Below are 17,217 nucleotides of genomic sequence, written 5' to 3'. Positions count from 1 at the left end.
GAGACAGAGGCAGAGGCAGAGGCAGAGGCAGAGACTGCGACAGAGACAGTGACGGCGAGAGAGACAGAAACAGAGACAGAAGCAGAGACAGACATAGAGACAGAGACAGAGGCAGGGACAGGGGCAGAGACAGAGACAGAGGCAGAGACTGCGACAGAGACAGAGACACGGAGAGAGACAGAGATAGAGACAGAGACAGAGACAGAGACAGAGACAGAGACAGCGAGAGAGACAGAGACAGAGACAGAGACAGAGACAGAGACAGAGACAGAGAAAGAGACAGAGACAGACATAGAGACAGAGACAAAGGGCAGGGACAGAGGCAGAGACAGAGACAGATACAGAGACAGAGACTGAGACAGAGACAGAGACAGAGACAGAGACAGAGACAGAGACAGAGCCAGAGACAGAGACAGAGACAGAGACTCCGACAGAGACAGAGACAGCGAGAGAGACAGAGATAGAGACAGAGACAGAGACAGAGACAGAGACAGGGACAGAGACAGAGACAGAGACAGAGACAGAAACAGAGACAGAAACAGAGACAGACATAGAGACAGAGACAGTGGCAGGGACAGAGGCAGAGACAGAGACAGAGACAGAGACAGAGACAGAGACAGCGACAGCGACAGAGTCAGGGACAGAGAGAGAGACAGAGATAGAGACAGATACAGAGACAGAGACAGAGACAGAGACAGAGACAGATACAGAGACAGAGACAGAGACAGAGACAGAGACAGAGACAGAGACAGAGACAGAGACAGAGACAGAGACAGATACAGAGACAGAGACAGATACAGAGACAGAGACAGAGACGGAGACAGAGACAGAGACAGAGACAGAGACAGCGACAGAGACAGAGACAGGGACAGAGAGAGAGACAGAGACAGAGACTGAGACAGAGACAGAGACAGAGATAGCGAGAGAGACAGAGATAGAGACAGATACAGAGATTGAGACAGAGACAGAGACAGACAGAGACAGAGACAGAGACAGAGACAGAGACAGAGACAGAGACAGAGACAGAGACAGAGACAGAGACAGAGACAGAGACAGAGACGGCGTGAGAGACAGAGATAGAGACAGAGGCAGAGACAGAGAGGTCGAGAGAGACAGAGATAGAGACGGAGACAGAGACAGAGACAGAGGCAGAGGCAGAGACTGCGACAGAGACAGTGACGGCGAGAGAGACAGAGATAGAGACAGAGACAGAGACAGAGATAGAGACAGAGACAGAGACAGAGGCAGAGGCAGAGGCAGAGGCAGAGACTGCGGCAGAGACAGTGACGGCGAGAGAGACAGAAACAGAGACAGAAACAGAGACAGACATAGAGACAGAGACAGAGGCAGGGACAGGGGCAGAGACAGAGACAGAGACAGAGACTGCGACAGAGACAGAGACAGCGAGAGAGACAGAGATAGAGACAGAGACAGAGACAGAGACAGAGACAGAGACAGAGACAGAGACAGAGACAGAGACAGAGACAGAGACAGAGACAGAGACAGCGACAGAGACAGAGACATAGACAGAGACAGAGCCAGAGGTGGAAGCAGAGACAGAGACAGCGAGAGAGATAGAGATAGAGGCAGAGACAGAGACAGAGACAGAGATAGAGGCAGCGGCAGAGGCAGAGACTGCGACAGAGACATTGACGGCGAGAGAGACAGAGATAGAGACAGCGACAGAGACAGAGACAGGGACGGAGACAGAGACAGAGACCGAGATAGAGACAGAGACAGAGACAGAGGCAGAGGCAGAGGCAGAGGCAGAGACTGCGACAGAGACAGTGACGGCGAGAGAGACAGAAACAGAGACAGAAGCAGAGACAGACATAGAGACAGAGACAGAGGCAGGGACAGGGGCAGCGACGGAGACAGAGACAGAGACTGCGACAGAGACAGAGACAGCGAGAGAGACAGAGATAGAGACAGAGACAGAGACAGAGACAGAGACAGAGACAGAGAGAGAGACAGAGACAGAGACAGAGACAGAGACAGAGACAGAGAAAGAGACAGAGACAGACATAGAGACTGAGACAAAGGGCAGGGACAGAGGCAGAGACAGAGACAGATACAGAGACAGAGACTGAGACAGAGACAGAGACAGAGACAGAGACAGAGACAGAGACAGAGACAGAGACAGAGACCCCGACAGAGACAGAGACAGCGAGAGAGACAGAGATAGAGACAGAGACAGAGACAGAGACAGAGACAGGGACAGAGACAGAGACAGAGACAGAGACAGAAACAGAGACAGAAACAGAGACAGACATAGAGACAGAGACAGTGGCAGGGACAGAGGCAGTGACAGAGACAGAGATAGAGACAGAGACAGAGACAGAGACAGCGACAGCGACAGAGTCAGGGACAGAGAGAGAGACAGAGATAGAGACAGAGACAGAGACAGAGACAGAGACAGAGACAGAGACAGAGACAGAGACAGAGACAGAGACAGAGACAGAGACAGAGACAGAGACAGAGACAGAGACAGAGACAGAGACAGAGACAGAGACAGAGACAGAGACAGAGACAGATACAGAGACAGAGACAGAGACAGAGACAGAGACGGAGACAGAGACAGAAAAAGAGACAGAGACAGCGACAGCGACAGAGACAGGGACAGAGAGAGAGACAGAGACAGAGACTGAGACAGAGACAGAGACAGAGATAGCGAGAGAGACAGAGATAGAGACATCGACAGATATTGAGACAGAGACAGAGACAGACAGAGACAGAGACAGAGACAGAGACAGAGACAGAGACAGAGACAGAGACAGAGACAGAGACAGAGACAGAGACAGAGACAGAGACAGAGACAGAGACAGAGACGGTGTGAGAGACAGAGATAGAGACAGAGACAGAGACAGAGACAGAGACAGAGAGGTCGAGAGAGACAGAGATAGAGACGGAGACAGAGACAGAGACAGAGGCAGAGGCAGAGACTGCGACAGAGACAGTGACGGCGAGAGAGACAGAGATAGAGACAGAGACAGAGACAGAGGCAGAGGCAGAGGCAGAGGCAGAGACTGCGGCAGAGACAGTGACGGCGAGAGAGACAGAAACAGAGACAGAAACAGAGACAGACATAGAGACAGAGACAGATGCAGGGACAGGGGCAGAGACAGAGACAGAGACAGAGACTGCGACAGAGACAGAGACAGCGAGAGAGACAGAGACAGCGAGAGGGACAGAGATAGAGACAGAGACAGAGACAGAGACAGAGACACGGACAGAGACAGAGACAGAGAAAGAAACAGAGACAGAAACAGAGACAGACATAGAGACAGAGACAGTGGGAGGGACAGAGGCAGAGACAGAGACAGAGACAGAGACAGAGACAGAGACAGAGACAGCGACAGCGACAGAGTCAGGGACAGGGAGAGAGACAGAGATAGAGACAGAGACAGAGACAGAGACAGAGACAGAGACAGAGACAGAGACAGATACAGAGACAGAGACAGAGACAGAGACAGAGACAGAGACAGAGACAGAGACAGAGACAGAGACAGAGACAGAGACAGAGACAGAGACAGATACAGAGACAGAGACAGATACAGAGACAGAGACAGAGACGGAGACAGAGACAGAGACAGAGACAGAGACAGAGACAGAGATAGAGGCAGCGGCAGAGGCAGAGACTGCGACAGAGACAGTGACGGCGAGAGAGACAGAGATAGAGACAGCGACAGAGACAGAGACAGGGACGGAGGCAGAGACAGAGACCGAGATAGAGACAGAGACAGAGACAGAGGCAGAGGCAGAGGCAGAGGCAGAGACTGCGACAGAGACAGTGACGGCGAGAGAGACAGAAACAGAGGCAGAAGCAGAGACAGACATAGAGACAGAGACAGAGGCAGGGACAGGGGCAGAGACAGAGACAGAGACAGAGACTGCGACAGAGACAGAGACAGCGAGAGAGACAGAGATAGAGACAGAGACAGAGACAGAGACAGAGACAGAGACAGAGACAGAGACGGAGACAGAGACAGAGACAGAGACAGAGACAGAGAGGTCGAGAGAGACAGAGATAGAGACGGAGACAGAGACAGAGACAGAGGCAGAGGCAGAGACTGCGACAGAGACAGTGACGGCGAGAGAGACAGAGATAGAGACAGAGACAGAGACAGAGGCAGAGGCAGAGGCAGAGGCAGAGACTGCGGCAGAGACAGTGACGGCGAGAGAGACAGAAACAGAGACAGAAACAGAGACAGACATAGAGACAGAGACAGATGCAGGGACAGGGGCAGAGACAGAGACAGAGACAGAGACTGCGACAGAGACAGAGACAGCGAGAGAGACAGAGACAGCGAGAGGGACAGAGATAGAGACAGAGACAGAGACAGAGACAGAGACACGGACAGAGACAGAGACAGAGACAGAAACAGAGACAGAAACAGAGACAGACATAGAGACAGAGACAGTGGCAGGGACAGAGGCAGAGACAGAGACAGAGACAGAGACAGAGACAGAGACAGAGACAGCGACAGCGACAGAGTCAGGGACAGAGAGAGAGACAGAGATAGAGACAGAGACAGAGACAGAGACAGAGACAGAGACAGAGACAGAGACAGATACAGAGACAGAGACAGAGACAGAGACAGAGACAGAGACAGAGACAGAGACAGAGACAGAGACAGAGACAGATACAGAGACAGAGACAGATACAGAGACAGAGACAGAGACGGAGACAGAGACAGAGACAGAGACAGAGACAGAGACAGAGACAGAGACAGAGATAGAGGCAGCGGCAGAGGCAGAGACTGCGACAGAGACAGTGACGGCGAGAGAGACAGAGATAGAGACAGCGACAGAGACAGAGACAGGGACGGAGGCAGAGACAGAGACCGAGATAGAGACAGAGACAGAGACAGAGGCAGAGGCAGAGGCAGAGGCAGAGACTGCGACAGAGACAGTGACGGCGAGAGAGACAGAAACAGAGACAGAAGCAGAGACAGACATAGAGACAGAGACAGAGGCAGGGACAGGGGCAGAGACAGAGACAGAGACAGAGACTGCGACAGAGACAGAGACAGCGAGAGAGACAGAGATAGAGACAGAGACAGAGACAGAGACAGAGACAGAGACAGAGACAGAGACAGAGACAGAGACAGAGACAGAGACAGAGACAGAGACAGAGACAGGGACAGAGACAGAGACAGAGACAGAGACAGAGACAGAGACAGAGACAGAGACAGAGACAGAGACAGAGACAGAGACAGAGACAGAGACAGAGACAGAGACAGAGACAGAGACAGAGACAGAGACAGAGACAGAGACAGAGACAGAGACAGAGACAGAGACAGAGACAGAGACAGAGACAGAGACAGAGACAGAGACAGAGACAGAGACAGAGACAGAGACAGAGACAGAGACAGAGACAGAGACAGAGACAGAGACAGAGACAGAGACAGAGACAGAGACAGAGACAGAGACAGCGACAGAGACAGAGACATAGACAGAGACAGAGCCAGAGGTGGAAGCAGAGACAGAGACAGCGAGAGAGATAGAGATAGAGGCAGAGACAGAGACAGAGACAGAGATAGAGGCAGCGGCAGAGGCAGAGACTGCGACAGAGACAGTGACGGCGAGAGAGACAGAGATAGAGACAGCGACAGAGACAGAGACAGGGACGGAGCCAGAGACAGAGACCGAGATAGAGACAGAGACAGAGACAGAGACAGAGGCAGAGGCCGAGGCAGAGGCAGAGACTGCGACAGAGACAGTGACGGCGAGAGAGACAGAAACAGAGACAGAAGCAGAGACAGACATAGAGACAGAGACAGAGGCAGGGACAGGGGCAGAGACGGAGACAGAGACAGAGACTGCGACAGAGACAGAGACAGCGAGAGAGACAGAGATAGAGACAGAGACAGAGACAGAGACAGAGACAGAGACAGAGAGAGAGACAGAGACAGAGACAGAGACAGAGACAGAGACAGAGAAAGAGACAGAGACAGACATAGAGACTGAGACAAAGGGCAGGGACAGAGGCAGAGACAGAGACAGATACAGAGACAGAGACTGAGACAGAGACAGAGACAGAGACAGAGACAGAGACAGAGACAGAGACAGAGACAGAGACAGAGACCCCGACAGAGACAGAGACAGCGAGAGAGACAGAGATAGAGACAGAGACAGAGACAGAGACAGAGACAGGGACAGAGACAGAGACAGAGACAGAGACAGAGACAGAGACAGAGACAGAGACAGATACAGAGACAGAGACAGAGACAGAGACAGAGACGGAGACAGAGACAGAGACAGAGACAGAGACAGCGACAGCGACAGAGACAGGGACAGAGAGAGAGACAGAGACAGAGACTGAGACAGAGACAGAGACAGAGATAGCGAGAGAGACAGAGATAGAGACATCGACAGAGATTGAGACAGAGACAGAGACAGACAGAGACAGAGACAGAGACAGAGACAGAGACAGAGACAGAGACAGAGACAGAGACAGAGACAGAGACAGAGACAGAGACAGAGACAGAGACAGAGACAGAGACAGAGACAGAGACAGAGACAGAGACTGAGACAGAGACAGAGACGGTGTGAGAGACAGAGATAGAGACAGAGACAGAGACAGAGGCAGAGGCAGAGGCAGAGGCAGAGACTGCGGCAGAGACAGTGACGGCGAGAGAGACAGAAACAGAGACAGAAACAGAGACAGACATAGAGACAGAGACAGATGCAGGGACAGGGGCAGAGACAGAGACAGAGACAGAGACTGCGACAGAGACAGAGACAGCGAGAGAGACAGAGACAGCGAGAGGGACAGAGATAGAGACAGAGACAGCGACAGAGACAGAGACACGGACAGAGACAGAGACAGAGACAGAAACAGAGACAGAAACAGAGACAGACATAGAGACAGAGACAGTGGCAGGGACAGAGGCAGAGACAGAGACAGAGACAGAGACAGAGACAGAGACAGAGACAGCGACAGCGACAGAGTCAGGGACAGAGAGAGAGACAGAGATAGAGACAGAGACAGAGACAGAGACAGAGACAGAGACAGAGACAGAGACAGATACAGAGACAGAGACAGAGACAGAGACAGAGACAGAGACAGAGACAGAGACAGAGACAGAGACAGATACAGAGACAGAGACAGATACAGAGACAGAGACAGAGACGGAGACAGAGACAAGGACAGAGACAGAGACAGCGACAGCGACAGAGACAGGGACAGAGAGAGAGACAGAGACAGAGACTGAGACAGAGACAGAGACAGAGATAGCGAGAGAGACAGAGATAGAGACAGAGACAGAGATTGAGACAGAGACAGAGACAGACAGAGACAGAGACAGAGACAGAGACAGAGACAGAGACAGAGACAGAGACAGAGACAGAGACAGAGACAGAGACAGAGACAGAGACAGAGACAGAGACAGAGACAGAGACAGAGACAGAGACAGAGACAGAGACAGAGACGGCGTGAGAGACAGAGATAGAGACAGAGGCAGAGACAGAGACAGAGACAGTGAGGTCGAGAGAGACAGAGATAGAGACGGAGACAGAGACAGAGACAGAGGCAGAGGCAGAGACTGCGACAGAGACAGTGACGGCGAGAGAGACAGAGATAGAGACAGAGACAGAGATAGAGACAGAGACAGAGACAGAGGCAGAGGCAGAGGCAGAGGCAGAGACTGCGGCAGAGACAGTGACGGCGAGAGAGACAGAAACAGAGACAGAAACAGAGACAGACATAGAGACAGAGACAGAGGCAGGGACAGGGGCAGAGACAGAGACAGAGACAGAGACTGCGACAGAGACAGAGACAGCGAGAGAGACAGAGATAGAGACAGAGATAGAGACAGAGACAGAGACAGAGACAGAGACAGAGACAGAGACAGAGACAGAGACAGAGACAGATACAGAGACAGAGACAGAGACAGAGACAGAGTCAGAGACAGAGACAGAGACAGAGACAGAGACAGAGACAGAGACAGATACAGAGACAGAGACAGATACAGAGACAGAGACAGAGACGGAGGCAGAGACAGAGACAGAGACAGAGACAGCGACAGCGACAGAGACAGGGACAGAGAGAGAGACAGAGACAGAGACAGAGACAGAGACAGAGACAGAGACAGAGACAGATACAGAGACAGAGACAGAGACAGAGACAGAGACAGAGACAGAGACAGAGACAGAGACAGAGACAGAGACAGAGACGGAGACAGAGACAGAGACGGAGACAGAGACAGAGACAGAGACAGAGACAGAGACAGAGACAGAGACAGAGACAGCGACAGAGACAGAGACATAGACAGAGACAGAGCCAGAGGTGGAAGCAGAGACAGAGACAGCGAGAGAGATAGAGATAGAGGCAGAGACAGAGACAGAGACAGAGATAGAGGCAGCGGCAGAGGCAGAGACTGCGACAGAGAGAGTGACGGCGAGAGAGACAGAGATAGAGACAGCGACAGAGACAGAGACAGAGACAGGGACGGAGACAGAGACAGAGACCGAGATAGAGACAGAGGCAGAGACAGAGGCAGAGGCAGAGGCAGAGGCAGAGGCAGAGACTGCGACAGAGACAGTGACGGCGAGAGAGACAGAAACAGAGACAGAAGCAGAGACAGACATAGAGACAGAGACAGAGGCAGGGACAGGGGCAGAGACGGAGACAGAGACAGAGACTGCGACAGAGACAGAGACAGCGAGAGAGACAGAGATAGAGACAGAGACAGAGACAGAGACAGAGACAGAGACAGGGACAGAGACAGAGACAGAGCCAGAAACAGAGACAGAAACAGAGACAGACATAGAGACAGAGACAGTGGCAGGGACAGAGGCAGAGACAGAGACAGAGACAGAGACAGAGACAGAGACAGAGACAGAGACAGCGACAGCGACAGAGTCGGGGACAGAGAGAGAGACAGAGATAGAGACAGAGACAGGGACAGAGACAGAGACAGAGACAGAGACAGAGACAGAGACAGAGACAGAGACAGAGACAGAGACAGAGACAGAGACAGAGACAGAGACAGAGACAGAGACAGAGACAGATACAGAGACAGAGACAGAGACAGAGACAGAGACGGAGACAGAGACAGAGACAGAGACAGAGACAGCGACAGCGACAGAGACAGGGACAGAGAGAGAGACAGAGACAGAGACAGAGACTGAGACAGAGACAGAGACAGAGATAGCGAGAGAGACAGAGATAGAGACATCGACAGAGATTGAGACAGAGACAGAGACAGACAGAGACAGAGACGGAGACAGAGACAGAGACAGAGACAGAGACAGAGACAGAGACAGAGACAGAGACAGAGACAGAGACAGAGACAGAGACAGAGACAGAGACGGTGTGAGAGACAGAGATAGAGACAGAGACAGAGACAGAGACAGAGACAGAGAGGTCGAGAGAGACAGAGATAGAGACGGAGACAGAGACAGAGACAGAGGCAGAGGCAGAGACTGCGACAGAGACAGTGACGGCGATAGAGACAGAGATAGAGACAGAGACAGAGACAGAGGCAGAGGCAGAGGCAGAGGCAGAGACTGCGGCAGAGACAGTGACGGCGAGAGAGACAGAAACAGAGACAGAACCAGAGACAGACATAGAGACAGAGACAGATGCAGGGACAGGGGCAGAGACAGAGACAGAGACAGAGACTGCGACAGAGACAGAGACAGCGAGAGAGACAGAGACAGCGAGAGAGACAGAGATCGAGACAGAGACAGAGACAGAGACAGAGACAGGGACAGAGACAGAGACAGAGACAGAAACAGAGACAGAAACAGAGACAGACATAGAGACAGAGACAGTGGCAGGGACAGAGGCAGAGACAGAGACAGAGACAGAGACAGAGACAGAGACAGCGACAGCGACAGAGTCAGGGACAGAGAGAGAGACAGAGATAGAGACAGAGACAGAGACAGAGACAGAGACAGAGACAGAGACAGAGACAGAGACAGATACAGAGACAGAGACAGAGACAGAGACAGAGACAGAGACAGAGACAGAGACAGAGACAGAGACAGAGACAGATGCAGAGACAGAGACAGATACAGAGACAGAGACAGAGACGGAGACAGAGACAGAGACAGAGACAGAGACAGAGACAGCGACAGCGACAGAGACAGGGACAGAGAGAGAGACAGAGACAGAGACTGAGACAGAGACAGAGACAGAGATAGCGAGAGAGACAGAGATAGAGACAGAGACAGAGATTGAGACAGAGACAGAGACAGACAGAGACAGAGACAGAGACAGAGACAGAGACAGAGACAGAGACAGAGACAGAGACAGAGACAGAGACAGAGACAGAGACAGAGACAGAGACGGCGTGAGAGACAGAGATAGAGACAGAGGCAGAGACAGAGACAGAGACAGTGAGGTCGAGAGAGACAGAGATAGAGACGGAGACAGAGACAGAGACAGAGGCAGAGGCAGAGACTGCGACAGAGACAGTGACGTCGAGAGAGACAGAGATAGAGACAGAGACAGAGATAGAGACAGAGACAGAGACAGAGGCAGAGGCAGAGGCAGAGGCAGAGACTGCGGCAGAGACAGTGACGGCGAGAGAGACAGAAACAGAGACAGAAACAGAGACAGACATAGAGACAGAGACAGAGGCAGAGACAGGGGCAGAGACAGAGACAGAGACAGAGACTGCGACAGAGACAGAGACAGCGAGAGAGACAGAGATAGAGACAGAGACAGAGACAGAGACAGAGACAGAGACAGAGACAGAGACAGAGACAGAGACAGAGACAGAGACAGAGACAGAGACAGAGACAGAGACAGAGACAGAGACAGAGACAGAGACAGAGACAGAGACAGAGACAGAGACAGAGACAGAGACAGAGACAGAGACAGAGACAGAGACAGAGACAGAGACAGAGACAGAGACAGAGACAGAGACAGAGACAGAGACAGAGACAGAGACAGAGACAGAGACAGAGACAGAGACAGAGACAGAGACAGAGACAGAGACAGAGACAGAGACAGAGACAGAGACAGAGACAGAGACAGAGACAGAGACAGAGACAGAGACAGAGACAGAGACAGAGACAGAGACAGAGACAGAGACAGAGACAGAGACAGAGACAGAGACAGAGACAGAGACAGAGACAGAGACAGAGACAGAGACAGAGACAGCGACAGAGACAGAGACATAGACAGAGACAGAGCCAGAGGTGGAAGCAGAGACAGAGACAGCGAGAGAGATAGAGATAGAGGCAGAGACAGAGACAGAGACAGAGATAGAGGCAGCGGCAGAGGCAGAGACTGCGACAGAGACAGTGACGGCGAGAGAGACAGAGATAGAGACAGCGACAGAGACAGAGACAGGGACGGAGGCAGAGACAGAGACCGAGATAGAGACAGAGACAGAGACAGAGGCAGAGGCAGAGGCAGAGGCAGAGGCAGAGACTGCGACAGAGACAGTGACGGCGAGAGAGACAGAAACAGAGACAGAAGCAGAGACAGACATAGAGACAGAGACAGAGGCAGGGACAGGGGCAGAGACAGAGACAGAGACAGAGACTGCGACAGAGACAGAGACAGCGAGAGAGACAGAGATAGAGACAGAGACAGAGACAGAGACAGAGACAGAGACAGAGACAGAGACAGAGACAGAGACAGAGACAGAGACAGAGACAGAGACAGAGAAAGAGACAGAGACAGACATAGAGACAGAGACAAAGGGCAGGGACAGAGGCAGAGACAGAGACAGATACAGAGACAGAGACTGAGACAGAGACAGAGACAGAGACAGAGACAGAGACAGAGACAGAGACAGAGACAGAGACAGAGACTCCGACAGAGACAGAGACAGAGACTCCGACAGAGACAGAGACAGCGAGAGAGACAGAGCTAGAGACAGAGACAGAGACAGAGACAGAGACAGGGACAGAGACAGAGACAGAGACAGAGACAGAAACAGAGACAGAAACAGAGACAGACATAGAGACAGAGACAGAGACAGTGGCAGGGACAGAGGCAGAGACAGAGACAGAGACAGAGACAGAGACAGCGACAGCGACAGAGTCAGGGACAGAGAGAGAGACAGAGATAGAGACAGAGACAGAGACAGAGACAGAGACAGAGACAGAGACAGAGACAGATACAGAGACAGAGACAGAGACAGAGACAGAGACAGAGACAGAGACAGATACAGAGACAGAGACAGATACAGAGACAGAGACAGAGACGGAAACAGAGACAGAGACAGAGACAGCGACAGCGACAGAGACAGGGACAGAGAGAGAGACAGGGACAGAGACTGAGACAGAGACAGAGACAGAGATAGCGAGAGAGACAGAGATAGAGACAGAGACAGAGATTGAGACAGAGACAGAGACAGACAGAGACAGAGAGAGAGACAGGGACAGAGACTGAGACAGAGACAGAGACAGAGATAGCGAGAGAGACAGAGATAGAGACAGAGACAGAGATTGAGACAGAGACAGAGACAGACAGAGACAGAGACAGAGACAGAGACAGAGACAGAGACAGAGACAGAGACAGAGACAGAGACAGAGACAGAGACAGAGACAGAGACAGAGACAGAGACAGAGACAGAGACAGAGACAGAGACAGAGACAGAGACAGAGACAGAGACAGAGACAGAGACGGCGTGAGAGACAGAGATAGAGATAGAGACAGAGACAGAGACAGAGACAGAGAGGTCGAGAGAGACAGAGATAGAGACGGAGACAGAGACAGAGACAGAGGCAGAGGCAGAGACTGCGACAGAGACAGTGACGGCGAGAGAGACAGAGATAGAGACAGAGACAGAGATAGAGACAGAGACAGAGACAGAGGCAGTGGCAGAGGCAGAGGCAGAGACTGCGGCAGAGACAGTGACGGCGAGAGAGACAGAAACAGAGACAGAAACAGAGACAGACATAGAGACAGAGACAGAGGCAGGGACAGGGGCAGAGACAGAGACAGAGACAGAGACTGCGACAGAGACAGAGACAGCGAGAGAGACAGGGACAGAGACTGAGACAGAGACAGAGACAGAGATAGCGAGAGAGACAGAGATAGAGACAGAGACAGAGGCAGAGACAGAGGCAGGGACAGAGGCAGACACAGAGACAGAGACAGAGACATGGACAGGGACAGAGGCAGAGGTAAAAGCAGAGACAGAGACAGCGAGAGAGATAGAGATAGAGGCAGAGACAGAGACAGAGTCAGAGATAGAGGCAGCGGCAGAGGCAGGGACTGCGACAGAGACAGTGACGGCGAGAGAGACAGAGATAGAGACAGCGACAGAGACAGAGACAGGGACGGAGACAGAGACAGAAACCGAGATAGAGACAGAGACAGAGACAGAGGTAGACGCAGAGGCAAAGGCAGAGGCAGAGACTGCGACAGAGACAGTGACGGCGAGAGAGACAGAAACAGAGACAGAAACAGAGGCAGACATAGAGACAGAGACAGCGGCAGGGACAGAGGCAGAGACAGAGACAGAGACAGAGACTGCGACAGAGACAGAGACCGCGAGAGAGACAGATATAGAGACAGCGACAGAGACAGAGACAGAGACAGCGAGAGAGACAGAGATAGAGACAGAGACAGGGACAGAGACAGAGACAGAGACAGAGACAGAGACAGAGACAGAGACAGAGACAGAGACAGAGACAGAGACAGAGACAGAGACGGCGTGAGAGACAGAGATAGAGATAGAGAGAGAGACAGAGACAGAGACAGAGAGGTCGAGAGAGACAGAGATAGAGACGGAGACAGAGACAGAGACAGAGGCAGAGGCAGAGACTGCGACAGAGACAGTGACGGCGAGAGAGACAGAGATAGAGACAGCGACAGAGACAGAGACAGGGACGGAGACAGAGACAGAAACCGAGATAGAGACAGAGACAGAGACAGAGGTAGACGCAGAGGCAAAGGCAGAGGCAGAGACTGCGACAGAGACAGTGACGGCGAGAGAGACAGAAACAGAGACAGAAACAGAGGCAGACATAGAGACAGAGACAGCGGCAGGGACAGAGGCAGAGACAGAGACAGAGACAGAGACTGCGACAGAGACAGAGACCGCGAGAGAGACAGATATAGAGACAGCGACAGAGACAGAGACAGAGACAGCGAGAGAGACAGAGATAGAGACAGAGACAGGGACAGAGACAGAGACAGAGACAGAGACTGCGACAGAGACAGAGACCATGAGAGAGACAGAGATAGAGACAGAGACAGAGACAGAGACTGAGACAGCGAGAGAGACAGAGACAGAGACAGAGGCAGAGACAGAGACAGAGACAGAGACGGAGGCAGAGACAAGGACAGAGTCAGAGACAGAGACAGAGGCAGATCCAGAGAGGTCGAGAGAGACAGAGATAGAGACGGAGACAGAGACAGAGACAGAGACGGCGAGAGAGACAGAGACAGAGACAGAGACAGATACAGAGACAGAGACAGAGGCAGAGGCAGCGGCAGAGACTGCGACAGAGACAGTGACGGCGAGAGAGACAGAGATAGAGACAGAGACAGAGACAGAGACAGAGAAGGAGACAGAGACAGAGAAGGAGACAGAGACAGAGACAGCGACAGAGACAGAGACAGCGACAGCGACAGAGACAGGGCCAGAGAGAGAGACAGAGACAGAGACTGAGACAGAGACAGAGACAGAGATAGCGAGAGAGACAGAGATAGAGACAGAGACAGCGACAGCGACAGAGACAGGGCCAGAGAGAGAGACAGAGACAGAGACTGAGACAGAGACAGAGACAGAGATAGCGAGAGAGACAGAGATAGAGACAGAGACAGAGATTGAGACAGAGACAGAGACAGACAGAGACAGAGACAGAGACAGAGACAGAGACAGAGACAGAGACAGAGACAGAGACAGAGACAGAGACAGAGACAGAGACAGAGACAGAGACAGAGACAGAGACAGAGACAGAGACAGAGACAGAGACAGAGACAGAGACAGAGACAGAGACAGAGACAGAGACAGAGACAGTTACACAGACAGAGACAGAGACAGACACAGATACAGAGGCAGAGACAGAGACAGAAGCAGAGACAGAGACAGAGACAGAGACGGAGGCAGAGACAGAGACAGAGACAGAGACAGAGACAGAGACAGAGACAGAGGCAGAGGCAGAGAGGTCGAGAGAGACAGAGATAGAGACGGAGACAGAGACAGAGACAGAGACAGAGACAGCGGCAGAGGCAGAGAGGTCGAGAGAGACAGAGATAGAGACGGAGACAGAGACAGAGACAGAGACGGCGAGAGAGACAGAGACAGAGACAGAGACAGATACAGAGACAGAGACAGAGACAGAGGCAGGGACAGAGGCAGAGGCAGAGACAGAGACAGAGACAGAGACAGCGACAGAGACAGAGACCGCGAGAGAGACAGCGATAGAGACAGAGACAGAGACAGAGACAGCGAGAGAGACAGAGATAGAGACAGAGACAGAGACAGAGACAGAGACAGAGACAGAGACTGCGACAGAGACAGAGACCGCGAGAGAGACAGAGATAGAGACAGAGACAGAGACAGAGACTGAGACAGCGAGAGAGACAGAGACAGAGACAGAGACAGAGACAGAGACAGAGACAGAGACAAAGACAGAGGCAGAGAGAGAGACGGCGAGAGAGACAGAGATAGAGACAGAGACAGAGACAGAGACAGAGATAGAGACAGAGACAGAGACAGACACAGATACAGAGACAGAGACAGAGACAGAAGCAGAGACAGAGACAGAGACAGAGACGGAGGCAGAGACAGAGACAGAGACAGAGACAGAGACAGAGACAGAGACAGAGACAGATACAGAGACAGAGACAGAGACAGAGGCAGAGACGGAGACAGAGACAGAGACAGAGACAGAGACAGCGACAGCGACAGAGACAGGGACAGAGAGAGAGACAGAGACAGAGACTGAGACAGAGACAGAGACAGAGATAGCGAGAGAGACAGAGATAGAGACATCGACAGAGATTGAGACAGAGACAGAGACAGACAGAGACAGAGACAGAGACAGAGACAGAGACAGAGACAGAGACAGAGACAGAGACAGAGACAGAGACAGAGACAGAGACAGAGACAGAGACAGAGACAGAGACAGAGACAGAGACAGAGACAGAGACAGAGACAGAGACAGAGACAGAGACAGAGACGGTGTGAGAGACAGAGACAGAGACAGAGACAGAGACAGAGACAGAGACAGAGAGGTCGAGAGAGACAGAGATATAGACGGAGACAGAGACAGAGACAGAGGCAGAGGCAGAGACTGCGACAGAGACAGTGACGGCGAGAGAGACAGAGATAGAGACAGAGACAGAGACAGAGGCAGAGGCAGAGGCAGAGGCAGAGACTGCGGCAGAGACAGTGACGGCGAGAGAGACAGAAACAGAGACAGAAACAGAGACAGACATAGAGACAGAGACAGATGCAGGGACAGGGGCAGAGACAGAGACAGAGACAGAGACTGCGACAGAGACAGAGACAGCGAGAGAGACAGAGACAGCGAGAGGGACAGAGATAGAGACAGAGACAGAGACAGAGACAGAGACACGGACAGAGACAGAGACAGAGACAGAAACAGAGACAGAAACAGAGACAGACATAGAGACAGAGACAGTGGCAGGGACAGAGGCAGAGACAGAGACAGAGACAGAGACAGAGACAGAGACAGCGACAGCGACAGAGTCAGGGACAGAGAGAGAGACAGAGGTAGAGACAGAGACAGAGACAGAGACAGAGACAGAGACAGAGACAGAGACAGAGACAGAGACAGATACAGAGACAGAGACAGAGACAGAGACAGAGACAGAGACAGAGACAGAGACAGAGACAGAGACAGAGACAGAGACAGATACAGAGACAGAGACAGATACAGAGACAGAGACAGAGACGGAGACAGAGACAGAGACAGAGACAGAGACAGCGACAGCGACAGAGACAGGGACAGAGAGAGAGACAGAGACAGAGACTGAGACAGAGACAGAGACAGAGATAGCGAGAGAGACAGAGATAGAGACAGAGACAGAGATTGAGACAGAGACAGAGACAGACAGAGACAGAGACAGAGACAGAGACAGAGACAGAGACAGAGACAGAGACAGAGACAGAGACAGAGACAGAGACAGAGACAGAGACAGAGACAGAGACAGAGACAGAGACAGAGACAGAGACGGCGTGAGAGACAGAGATAGAGACAGAGGCAGAGACAGAGACAGAGACAGTGAGGTCGAGAGAGACAGAGATAGAGACGGAGACAGAGACAGAG

The sequence above is a fragment of the Megachile rotundata genome, chromosome 3 (genome assembly GCF_050947335.1).
Source record: "Megachile rotundata isolate GNS110a chromosome 3, iyMegRotu1, whole genome shotgun sequence".
Lineage (NCBI taxonomy): Eukaryota > Metazoa > Arthropoda > Insecta > Hymenoptera > Megachilidae > Megachile > Megachile rotundata.
The sequence above is the reverse complement of the archived record's forward strand: the minus strand, read 5'-3'. Positions refer to the sequence as shown.